Below are 13,413 nucleotides of genomic sequence, written 5' to 3'. Positions count from 1 at the left end.
GAATTGGGAGTGTCAGAATGGGAAGTGTGGTGGTTTCAATTTAAGTGGGATGGCCCTGTAAGCTAAGACAACAAGGTGAAAAAGGCATCTATGAGGTTATCAGGGTGATAACCTCAGGGTGGGAGTGGGGAGGGCAACGGGAACAGGCCATACGAAGGTCTGGAGGCCCAAAGCCTGCCCAGTGGCCTGGACCTGTGAGCAAGGCGGAGGGAGCAGGGGCCAATCAGAGAGATGTGGGCCCGAGCGACTCAACAGCAGCCTCTAGCCACACGTGGCTGTCGAGCTCCTGACATATGACTAGTGCACATGAGATGTACTGTATGACTAAGTGACACATATTTCAAAGACTTGGAATGAAAACAAGAATGTAAAATTTCTCAATTTTCATATGAACTCCACATAGAAATGATAGTATTTTGATATTGTGTTAAATAAAATTTATTTCACCTTTTTCTTTTCACTTTTTATTATGGCTACCAGGAGATTTAAAATGTCACAAACGGCTCCTCTTCTATTACCACTGAGCAGTGAGGCTTAGAGTCTTGCATGCATTTCAAAGGACTTTGGCTTTTTTTGTTGTTGTTAATCCTTACCCGAGGATATTTTTTCCCCATTGATTTTTTAGAGAGAGAGTGGAAGGGAGGGAGAGAGACAAAGAGAGAGAAACATCTGACGTGCCTCATTTACCTCCCGCACGCACCCCGACCAGGGCCAGGGACTGAGCATGCAAACGAGGTACGTGCCCTTGACCACGAATTGAACCTGCGACCCTTCAGTCTTTCGGGCTGACACTCCAACCACTGAGACAAACCGGCCAGGGCAGGGCTTTGGCTCTTATTCTAATTGAAATGAGGAGCCCTCAGAGAGTTTAGAGCTGAGGAGTTACATGATCCGGCTTTTTAAAAAAGGATTACTCTGGCTGCTGTCTTGAGATTAAATTGTGGGAGCTCATGCTGGAAGCAGGCAGACCAGTCAGGGGAGAGATGTGGTGGCTTAGCCCAGGGTGGTAGTGTGGACATGGTAAGATGTGGTTGGAATCTGGATATACTATGAATGTAGAGTCTACAAGGTTTCCTGTGAGAGAAGGGAAGGAGTCCAACATTCCTGCAATGATTTTTGCCTAAGAAACTGGAAGAGTGGAACTGCCATTAGGAAGACAGTGGACAGAGCAGTGGAATATCAGGATATCATTTTGGGTGTCCATTCAATGGTCATGGGCAGATGTTGAGTGTGGCACTGAGGGGAGAAGTCTGAGCTAGAAGTATGTGTTTGGGAATTGTAATATCTAATTTACAATTAGAAGCCATGAGACTGGAGGAGCTCACCAAGGGAGGGAAATTATGTTTAGAAAAGAAAAAATTTAAGGACCGAGTTTAGGAATAAGAGATTGGGGAGAAAAAGTAGAATCAGCAAAGCACTAATAAGGGAGGAGGTGACCTGGTTACCGGGAGCCCGTGAACGTGTTTCCAGGAGAAGCAATTAATCAATAGTGTCAAGTGCTTTCTATAGATAAAGTTAAGATGAGGACAGAGTTGACCCTTGGTTTTAGGTGATGGTGGAGGTCAAGAGGAGTGTCTTTGGAACGGCCTGAGCAAAAGCCCGATAGCAGTGGGTTTAACCAAGAAAGGCAGGAAAGGCTTTGGGGACAGCAAGTATTAGCGAGCATGGAAAACTCCAGGAATTTTACCAGGAAAGGAGGGAGGGAGAATAGGCCATAGAAGATAGATAATTGGGGCCAAAGAGGGATTATAAATAACAATGGGATAGATAATCGCGGGTTTCTGTGTTAATGAGAATAACAGAGCAGAGAGGAAAATGAATGACGTGGGGGGGAAAGGTGGAAAATCGCTGGAGCCCTGTTCCCATGGTGATGAGCGGGATTCCCTGAGGGCACAGGCAGGGTTGCCCTTAGGAGCCGGGACACTTCATCTCCAATAACAATCAGCGAGGCCAACTGCAAGGGTGTGGATGTTGGTGGGGACATCGAGGCAGTTCTCTCCTAGCTGCTTCACTTTCTCAGTGGAGTGGGAAGCAAGCTCATGAGCGGTGAGGCGAGGAGCTCTGCAGAGTGAGTTAAAAGTGTAAAAAGGCTGTTGAGGCAGGGCCGTGCGAGTGTCCTGGGAAACCACAGGATGAACAAAGGCCTGCCTGTGCGATATTTATGCTCATGGGCTACGGGAGAGCAGTCAGCATGGTGTTTGCTCTAGCCCCTTTTGGCGGCAAGGTGCCAGGAGTAGGATAAGCAGAGAGGGGAATGACCCAGGGCTGTGGTACCTGCACAAGTGCTGGTGTAGTCAAGGGAGCAATCTTAACAAGTTGACTTGTTCAGACTAGAGCTGACTTGTTCGAACAAATACTTGCTGACTGCTCACTGTAATCACGGCAGCGATGTAATAAAAGTGCTTTTTGCAGCTCAGAGTTGTCAAGCCTCTGAGGTGGCCCTGCTCGCTCTGTACTGCACACCCCTCTTCCCCTAGGACCCCGCAGGAACCAGGCACCGGACTAGACAAGGCTGTCACCTTCTGGCCAATGGATGCTACTGCAAACTTGCCAGACTGACATCTGAACTAGTTTCTCACTGTCCCTCTGGGTGAGTGGTAAAAACAGTGATCTGGGCAAAAACAGTGGCCTGGTCAAAGGCTCCTCCTGTGGGGCCACCACCTCTACCTTTCCCCGCCTCTCAATTTTCCATTCTCTTTCTCAGGAGGAAGCAAAGTAATCCCTACTAAGAAACAATCCTTTCCAGGAAAGGTTTCTTTCTTAGCAGACAACTTTAGATATCAAAAAGCTCTCAGGAGTCAAGGAAATGAAATAGTCATTGAATTTCAAGCATCTGTGGAAAACCAATGCAGGAAATTATTTTAGATGTGAGGGTCTGCGCTGTGTCCCCCACTTCTTGCCCTGCCCTCATGCTACCACATAGATGGGGCACTATCCTCAGAGTATTCCTGAGCATGGTTTTGTGCATTTTTTCTCACAATACATATTAGATGTATACTGAGACACTATGATGCCCTAGGCCCCAAATAATGTATGCATCACCCAGTGGTTTGGTTTGAGAAACCTTGAATATTCCCCATGCTTCACACATATTTCCTGTCTTCATTAAAATTTATATAAGTAGTCCTGTTAGTATAATAGTATTGAAACTCTTTAAAAATTAAATAAGTCATCTGATAGGATTAGACAACATATCTTAAGCTTTAGTTTATTAATATATCAGGTTAGTTATCTAGCAGCAGGATCTAGAAAGGATAGAACTGCAAATGGGCAAATGTTTTTCAGTTCATTTTAACATTTATGAAAGTAATAACTGAATGTAAATTCAAATAGTAAAAAAGGTTAATAACAAAAAACTGCAAATAGCTGATCTGCCTTTCCTACCTCTCACCTCTATATCTATGGAAAATTACCCTTGTCTTTTATGAAAATTTCTCTCAACATTTATCTCTGTTTCTGAATGATATGTTTATGTTGCATTTTTCATTTATCAGTTTTAGATATTACTAATTCATTTCCCTCTCCTCAGATAATTATATACATATTTTTTGGCTAGTCATTGGTATGCATTTGCATTACTTTGACAAATATTGTTCATTGCTGAGGTACAGTTCTTTGTTTTTCCTCGAGTTAATAATTGCTTCATTTTTTTATTTGCTTGGTTTTCTATGTACCCATGATTAGTGTACTTTGCTGAATCTGCCACACACTGATCAATAGTACTTTCCATACTTGGAAAAGTATTGCTTCTAATTTTTACCTTTAGACCTCTCTATTAGTTAGCATTCCCCAGAGAAACAGAACTAATAAGATCTGTATGTATAGGTTGGCTGGTGTGACTCAGTGGTTGAACACTGTCCCATGCACCAGGAGGCCACTGGTTCGATTCCTGGTCAGGGCACATGCCCAGGTTGTGGGCTCCATTCCAAGTAAGGGGTGTGTGGGAGGCAGCCAATTGATGTTTCTCTCTCATCGATGTTTCTATCTCTCTCTCTCTCCCTCTCCCTTCCTCTCTCTGAAATCAATAAAAACATTTTTTAAAAGATGTATATGTATATACAAAGAGAGAGATTTTGTTTTAAGGAATTGGATCACATGATTGTGGAGACTGGCAAGTCCAAACTGGCAGTCTGGAGACCTAGGAGTTGGCTATTGCAACTCAAATCTGAAAGCATTCTGGATACAGAACTTCCTTTTCCTCAGGGTACATCGATCTTTTTTCTTTAAGGTCTTCAACTGATCGCATGAGGCCCACCTATGTTATGGAGGATAACCTGCTTTCCTCTAAGTCTACTAATTTAAATGTTAATCTCACCTAAAAAATAACAGCACAGCAACATCTATTTGGTGTTTGACCAAATATCTAGGGATCTTGGCCTAGCCAAGTTCACACACACACACACAAGTTAACCATCACAATCTCTCTCCCAGAATCCTCTGTTTCTGAATATGGCCTTCTGCTTACCTGCCCTGCTGGAATTTCCATGCCCCACCATCATGGACTTCTCTTCATTGCCCTCTGGAGCCTTTTCTTCTGGTTCAGTTACCTTTATTTTGGTGAGTACATCTTTCTGAGGCTTCTAAGGCACAGGAAGTAAATTTTTAAAGCCCTTGCATGTTTTAAAATATTTTTATTCTCTCGCATTTGACTAGTGTGGCTCACTTAGAATTCTGGGTTGGAGAAGCTTTTCTCTTGGAATTTTGGAAGCATTAGTCCATCATCTTCTGGTTTTCTGGAGCTGGTGCCTTTGAACAATCCAGCAAAATTCTGATTTCTCGTCTTTTGTATGTAACCAGCTGTTTTTTTCTTGGTTTTTTATTTTATTTCTCTTGATTCCTGGTGTCTGGAACTTCCAGTAATATATCAAAGGCAGGCTTTTTCATTTCCCATGTTGAGCATCCAGTAGAACTTTCAGTCCGGAGCCTCATGTCTTTCAATTCTGGGAAAATTTCTTGTATCACTTTGTTATTCTCCTTTTTTCCATTTTCAATTATTTCTTTTTCTGGCAGCTTTTAATTTTAGTTGGGTGAACTTTCTAGTCTGATCTCTAAGTTTATTTCCTATTTTTGCTCTCTTCGATTTTTGGTTTAACTTTCTGGTTGGTAGATTTCCCTGATTTCAATTTCCTCTTTTTTATAATTTTTTCATTCTGACTATATAGTTTCCCAGAGCCCTTTCTTGCTTTTTTCTTTTTTTCTCTTTTTTTCTGTAGCATTGTAATTGCTCCACCCTCAGGGACTTTAATGGCATAGTTAGAGCATCTTCTTGCACTCTCCTTCCCCCAAGGCCTGATTAGTTGGGTGGCTGATTTTAAAATCTCTTTCATCTTGGGGCCTTTTCCTAAATGTGTAGTCATCCTTGACTATTTTTTCATATTTAAGAGTGAGATCACTTTTTTAAAAGCTGATTTGAGCCCAGCCGGTGTGGCTCAGTTGGTTGAGCATTGGCCAGTGTACCAGGAGGTCACAGGTTCGATTCTCAGTCAGGGAACATGTCCAGGTTGCAGGGTTGGTCCCCAGTAGGAAGTGTGCTGGAGGCAGCTGATCGATGTTCCTATCACTCTTTCTTCCTCTCACTTCAGCTGTCTGAAATCAATAAAAACATTTCTTAAAAAGCTGATTTGAAGCTCTACATGTGTAGGTTAATCTTGTTGACTATTTTAGGGGATTGATCATTGAACCGTCTTTTTTACTATGGAATCCCAACCTACTTGCACTTATTTTTTTCTAAGGCTTTTCAGTTCTTCAGAAAGGAATGGTCATCCATTTCCTACAGTCAGAGTGATATCCAAGCAAAGACCTCACTGCTGATCTTCTGTGGGTAGGGTGGAGGAAAGGGCTGAGGTCTCCACATTAATTTGTAGACTTTTGTTTAATCATGTTAATTTCAGCTGGGTGTCCATCCTAACCTTTTCTTGTTCTTATGTCCCCAAATTCCAAATTTCTCCAAATTCAAAGCGTTGGTTATTCCATTTCCCAAGAGAACAAATGTCCTGTTGGTTGGGAGGAATTATTGTCTGATGAGTGGATGGAGAGAATGACCCAACGGCTCAGACATTCCACTAATGCTATTCCCTCACTCAAGTCTGGCAATTCCTGGTCCCTGGGGTTTCCAGGAACCAAGCCTGTGAGCCAGCTGGCTTTCTTTTCTTCAGTATCTACCTCCACTTAGGTTGGGACAGCCTCCCCTTCATAAGTTGGTTCTTCTGATGTCTACTTTTTTCCAAAAATTCATTGAAATCGGTGTCCTCCTTGCCTCTGTCTCTCTTTAAAAAAAATTTTTTTTGCCCTAGTATCATTTTAAATTCCTTTACAATTACTCTAGCGGGTTTGGAGAAGAAGGGGAATTAATGTCTACGGGCAATCTGCCATTTTTAACCAGAAGTTTTAAATGGGCAAGTTTTCATGGGAGACAGAGGAAAAATGGGCAGAGAATGGGGCATTATCTGGAAAGGGGGCTTAGATGGCACAGGGTGGGGTACCTTGCCCTTAGGCTGAGTGAGCTGAGAAAGGTAAAATCAAAGGGCATTTAGAGAGGATGCCCGAACAGACCAGAGCACTCACAGGGCAGTTAATTTGACCATTTCATAGCTTTGCTCCTGCCTGGGCCAGCCATCACATATTTCATCAACTTCATACTTAATTTTTCTCAACTAAGCATCAAAGAGCAAAGCTCTTCCTACCCAAACTGTACAACCTACCTTCCCCAGTCACTTTTTTTTTTCTTTAAATATATATATCTTTATTGATTTCAGAGAGAGGAAAGAAGAGGGAGAGAGAGAGATAGAAACATCAATGACGAGAGAGTCATTGATCGGCTGCCTAGCCTGCAACCCGGGCATGTGCCCTGACCGGGAATCGAATCCCGATCGCCTGGATCCTAGGTCGACGCTCAACCGCTGAGCCACCCCCGGCCTGGCCCCAGTTACTTTTTGTTGATTTCCTCTCACTATTACAGGGTCTCTAATAGAACATGGGGTCATTTCACTATTACCTAAATAGTATGTTTATAGGCTTAATTTCACATAGACACATATTCCTATTAAAAATAATATTCATTGTCATGGAAAACTGATACTTAAAGTCATACTAGCAGGCCCTTGATGGTGTCTAGCTTAGCTTTCTGTGCCTCATGGTGAAATTGTACTTGGGAAGTGACACAAATGTTCATTCACAACTACTGACAGAGGGTGTGGACAAAGGGGCAGTGCTGAAGTTAGTGTTGTAAGACCTCTAGCAGTGTCCCTAATCCCATTTTTGCCTGGTGATGAGCTCATGGTTGAGATTCTTAGCTTCTTCATCTATAAGAGTTGCACAAATATTTGTTCTGTCCATCTCGTAAGATTGTTGTAAAATCGAATGTGGTCATTCAGATCAAATTACTTCATTAATTGTACAGTCACTGGTGTTTTCAAGGATAAGTTAATGGAACATTCTGGGAATTTTGTTATATGGAATGTGAAATAAATGCTGTGTTTTCCCTGATTTTGTAACTTAGAAAATCCTGGCTTTTTGTTAACACTGGAGTTTGCTTCTCAGATGAAAAGTAAACCAGTGCATACTTCTCTGGTTCATGTCTACTGCCATCAGCTCTATTTTGCTTTTTTCTTTGCCTATGTAGAGTTTCTCTAATCTTTAAACAAAGGCTTGAAAAAGCTTAAATGCAGGAAAACAAACCAAATGTCCATCAGCAGATGACCAAATAAATAAACAAAATGTGGTTTATACATACAATGGAATCTTGTTCAGCCTTAAAAAGGAAGGACATTCTGACACTTGCTACCACAGGGATGAACCTTGAGAACATCATGCTGAGTGGAATAAGCCAGTTATAAAGGACAAATACTGTACAATTCCACTTCTATGAGGTAGTTAGTCAAATGCATGGAAACACAAAGTAGGATGGTGGTTGCCAGGGCCTGGAAAGAAAAGGGAGTTATTTAATGGGTACAGAGTTTCAGTTTTACAAGATGAAAAGAGTTTTGGGATGTGTAATTGTGACAGTTGCCCAACAATGTGAATGTATTTAATGCCACTAAACTGTACACATAAAAATGGTTAAAATAGTAAATTTTATGTTTTGTATATGTTACCACAATAAAAAAAAAAAAGAGAGAAAAATAAAGCATCTTAAGTGCACTGTAAATGAGTAAATCCAGGAGCATACCCAGAAATAAAATCAGGCGTACACGATTCTTCAGAGTTTTCCACGCCTGCCGCACAACAGAAGATGTCCCGCACACTCGTGGGGCTTGTTGTATTGCATTGGATTTCTACACTTCAATTTTTCAAGTGATTTCAATGAATTGTTCTCAAGGCTGAGTTTTCTGGACTAAGTTTGAAGGGGACATAAGAAAGATGATGGAAATGTCTTTTAATAAATACTAAGTTCCAAATATTATGCTAGAAAAACAGGAAAAATTATAGGAGCTATACTTTCAAAAGGAAAGTGCACTTCAGCCAAATTGTGTTCCCAGCCTTCTACATGACTGAGATTTCTGGTAAATGACAGTGTTTCCACTAGCAGGGACCTTGGGCAATCATCTGGTCCAGCCCATACCTTCAGGCAGGTGAGATATCATTCCATTTTTGTGGCATTCCTGGTGCCCACGGAGGTAAAGAAAATGGTATCAAGTCACACAATCAGTAGAGAAGTGGCGTCCAGAACTCAGAGCTTCTGTCTCCCAAGACCTGTGCATATTTCTGCTATGTCATGCTCTGTTTTATGGAACTCCTCTGGGTCTCCATTTTTCTACCAAATTCTAGAGTTAAAATACTAACCATTGTAATTGCTGTGTAAAAATTCTTTGAGTGTCCCAGGCTGTTGCTTATCTGGGGAAAGGCAGGTGGTTCAAAAGCTTTTGCAGAGTTGATGTGGTGGTTATCTGGAATGCAGGCCTGGGTTCAGAGTCTGAAGACAGGAATCTACGCATGTGATCTTGGATGCATTGGATAACCTCTCTGAATGTCAGATTCCTCATCTGTTTAAAAACATGCCCAATTCACAGTGCTTTTGTGAGAGTCAATTAAGATTTGTTTGTGAATGTATTTTGTATAATGTAAAAAAAAAGGTTTTCAAAGTGTGGTCCAGGGAGTTTTGGGGTCCCCCCCAGACCTTCTCAGGAAGTTTACCAGATCAAAACTATTTTCATAATACAAGATATTATTTGCCTTTCTCCACTGTAAATCTCTCGCAATAGCAGTGGAGTTCCCAGAGCTTGTATGACATGTGATATTGTAACAAATTGAATGAAGAAGCAGGTATAAGATTTCCAGCTGTCTTCTGTTAGGTTAGATATTAAAGAGATATGCAAAAATGTTAAACAATTTGACTCTTCTCATTAATTTTTGTTTTGATGATAGTTATTTTTCATAAATGCTATTTATGTTAAAATTAATGATATGGTTAATAATACCATTATTAATAATACTATTATTTTAGGTTAATAAATAGTTGAAAAATTTTCAGTTCTAATTTCTAATATGACAAATATCAACAAACTACATGAACAAAAGCTCTTTGAGATTCTCATTATTTTTTAAGAGTGTAAAAACTCATCCTGAGAGCCCAGCTGGGCGTGGCTCAGTGGTTGAGCATCGACCTAGGATCCAGGCGATCGGGGTTCAATTCCCTGTCAGGACACATGCCCGGTTGCAGGCTCGATCAATGACCCTCTCATCATTGATGTTTCTATCTCTCTCTCCCTCTCTTTTCCTCTCTCTGAAATCAATAAAGATATATATTAAAAAAAACTCATCCTGAGACTCAACAGTTTGAGAATTGCTGCTATAAAGTATGTAAAAATAGAAGATAGATTTTACTTTATATCATTGACCTTTTTTAACAAAAAGTATCACATGATAAAAAGGATGCATACTTCTTATGGAAAATTTAGAAAATTATAGATAAATATAAAAAAGGAAGTAAACATTATCAATGATCCCATAATACAAAGAGCAATTGTTATGATTTTTCTCAGTATTCTTTAATACTTACAATTAAAAATTCAATATTTTTAATTTTGTAAAAATGTTTTAATTTTTATTTTGCCCAACTTCAGAGTTTAAATTGAGGTGACCTGACGCATTTTAGGCTATTATTGGCTGGCCCTTGAACCCACCTGCAGGATCTCAGGACCAGTTTTCACTCTGAAAAATTAATGACGGCCTTAAACAGCTTTTGCTTCTGTGGTTGTGTCCGTCAGCATTTACCATAACAGAAATTAGAGCTGAAAAGTTTTTGAAATATTTATTAATTCATCTAAAATAACACTAACAAGTCATTACATTTTAACATAACATTTTAATAAAGAGTAACCATAAAATCATATTTTATAAAAGTAATCATATTTTATTTTATTTAAAAAATTTTTTATTGATTTTTAGAGCAAGAGAGAGACAGAGAGAGAAACATTGATCAGTTGCCTTCCACATACGCCGTGACCAGAGAGTGAACCTGCAACCTAAGTGTGTGCCCTGCCTGGGAATCGAACCCACAACCTTTTGGCGTACGATGCTCCAACCAACTGAGCCACACCCGCCAGGGCATAAAATTTTTATTTTTTATGAAAAGATGTGAGTACTTTCCTCCATGGAAATGGTGGGATTATATTCCTGCTTTATTTGATCTGTAGGTCTTAAATGTTAAAAAGTAGGTGTTGATTTCCTAATTTGCAAGCTTTCTTAAGAAACAGAATAATTTCCTCAATTCTGACTTTACCCCCATTGTTATCAACCTGCAGAACATCCCATGTCTTGCCTTTAAGCTAAAAAAGATAGCAGAATATTTATAGGAAGCTGGAAACCATCCACCACTATGAATTTGAGAGTCTGGTTTTTCCTTTTTTAGTGGCTTGACACTTGGGCTCATGATTGTGATTCTGATATTATAGATACGTATGTTAGTCATAGTTTCCATTACTAAAACAGATTCCAAGTCTCATAGTTAAAGTAAATATTTTTAAGTTACACAATATTTCTTAAAGAGCCCCATGATGTCCAAGGGCTTCCCCACCTGAACCACCAACTAGGGACCTCAACGCCACTCTCCATGGCCCTCTCTGAACATTTGGAAATCTGGGGGTAGGAGGGTGTGGTTGACATGGTGACCTGAGTGTGCTGTTGGCATTTAGTGCCTGGGAATGCAGGGCTTGGAACAGTCCTACACAAAGAAGAAATATTCTTCCTAAAATGCCTAAAGCACCACCACTGATGAAAGAAGCCAGAATGATTTCAATAGGCAGGTCCAGAGTGACGGGGGACGTAAGAGCAGAGATTGAGAAATCCAAGGCTCTGTGGCTGAGGTCAGATACCAAGCAACAGGTCTAGCCACCTGGCTTTGGGGGCAGGATTCCTGTCTTCAGGAAGGAGGCAGAGACTGGAAGCAGTGATGTAGGGCTCGGAGTTCACAGGAACAGAGGCAGAAAGCTCCAGATACGGAATGGCACCGGGCAATTGCTGCAGGGCCGTGGCAGGCAGGCTCCTCTCTGAGTTGTACCCCAGCTCTGCAGTCTAAGAGCTGCGAGAGAGCATTTCTCCGAGCCTCGATGTCCTCCTCTGTAAAGGGGGTATCATTAGAGGAACATTTACCTCGTAGGGATGCGGTAAGGATCAAGTGTTTATCACCGCACCTGACACATTGTAAGTGTTCAGTTGAGGAAAGCTGCTGTGATTGCTGCTCTTAATAACAGGGATCTAATTGGAAGGAAATGGGTGAACCGTTAGGACCATAGCCTTAAGAAAGCAGAAGTGCTGTTATCAGTTGGAATATCTGCTCATTCTTGTCACAGCTCAATCAGAGCGTGGAGCCAGAAGTCCTCAGTTCCCTCCTGTGTCAGAGTAGGGTTAGTTCTTGGGACAACTACGGATCTGATGCTGCAGCTGGGAGTCCAGCGAGTCTCTGTGAGGAGAAGGAACGTGGAGGGTAACCAACTCTGCCATGAAGGAACCAGCAGCTTAGGTGGAAAGCCAGGACCAACACTTAGGAACAGTTAAGAGCACTAGCACATACAGTCATATTACAGTTGGGCACAGTAATACCTACGCTTGGTGGTCTATGTAGGGAAAACAAAAATCTGAAAGGACATAACCAAAACATTAGCAGTGGGAATCTATGGGAGATGAGACTATGGCTTTTTAACAAAAGATCATAAGTTTATTTTATAATTAGAAAAGAAAATGTTAGTTCCAACTGATAGAAGACAGCACATATTTCAGAATGAAGAGTTCTGGAACCACGCAGAAGCAAGAAATCATGTGCTGCAGAATCGCGTGGGAAGGTCTCATGAGGAGATGGCATTGGGGGAGCTCCTAAAGGAGGGGTAGGGTTTAGATACACGGATGGAAGAAGACACTTTAGAGAGAGACCTAAGCAAGTGGATAATCATGGCAGGTGTGCCAGTGATCAATTTATCCCCTCTCAGCTCCCAAATCCACCCTTTGTCCTGCTTTGTGATTCTGGAACTGGACGCGGCAGTCATTCCTCTTTTGCCAGCTGGCACAACGCTAGGCTTTGTCCTGCTCCAGTATATCTGGGGGATGGAGAAAGAACCTCCTGGTCAAGGGGAGGGACTGCAAAGAGCAGATCAGTCAGCTAAAGCACAGGCAATCGAGCCAGGACAAACTCAGTGAAACATGGCTCACAGCATAGTCTGCTAAGAAGCACATTTCACCTGCCAGATGATTAGTATTTCCTCAGTAGAACACTTCGAACTAACTTTCTTTCATTCTTAATTTGTAAATCTCCTTTAACCGATTATATTTAGAAACTACAGCAGCATTTCTCATAGGGAAAGAAATGCAGTTTGCGAAAGAATTTTCGGATATCGTTTACATGATACAATTTAATCAAAGTAGAGCCAGACAGAATTTTCTTGTGGACAACAGGAAAGAGCGAGACGGCTCAAGACAAAGTTCATGTATGGACTGAATGACTGGTGGGGAATTTTCTCAGCATTGCCGAAGGTCGCTCAGGGACCGCCCGACACAACCTGTGAAGCCTCCCAAGCATTTTGCCTTCTGGCCTGTTCATTCCTCCCTCCGCGGCCTATCTCTGACGGTCTGCCTTCCCGGCAGGCACTGACTTCTCGTGATGCTGCGCACACCACACTTTTCATACCTCTCTACCTTTCCCACGGCATTGCCACAGCCTGGAACAGCCTTTTCCATTTCTTGATGCCTTGACAAATATTCATTTGTCCTTTAAAGGGCTGATCAGGCATCATTTTTTGTGAAAGAACTTTCCCGAGTCTCTTCCCTCCAGATTAATAATTTTCCCTTCTACATTCCTTCTAGGCTGCCTCGATTCTGTCCATCCAGTTATCTGGGGCTTATTTAGTGTCTTTTTTCATCTTTTCCCCTAGACTGAACTTTTTTCTCTCTTCCCAATTACAGTTAACATTCGGTAGTATTTTG

This window comes from Miniopterus natalensis, chromosome 5, assembly GCF_054644295.1.
Source record: "Miniopterus natalensis isolate mMinNat1 chromosome 5, mMinNat1.hap1, whole genome shotgun sequence".
Lineage (NCBI taxonomy): Eukaryota > Metazoa > Chordata > Mammalia > Chiroptera > Miniopteridae > Miniopterus > Miniopterus natalensis.
This window is presented reverse-complemented; position numbering follows the sequence as displayed.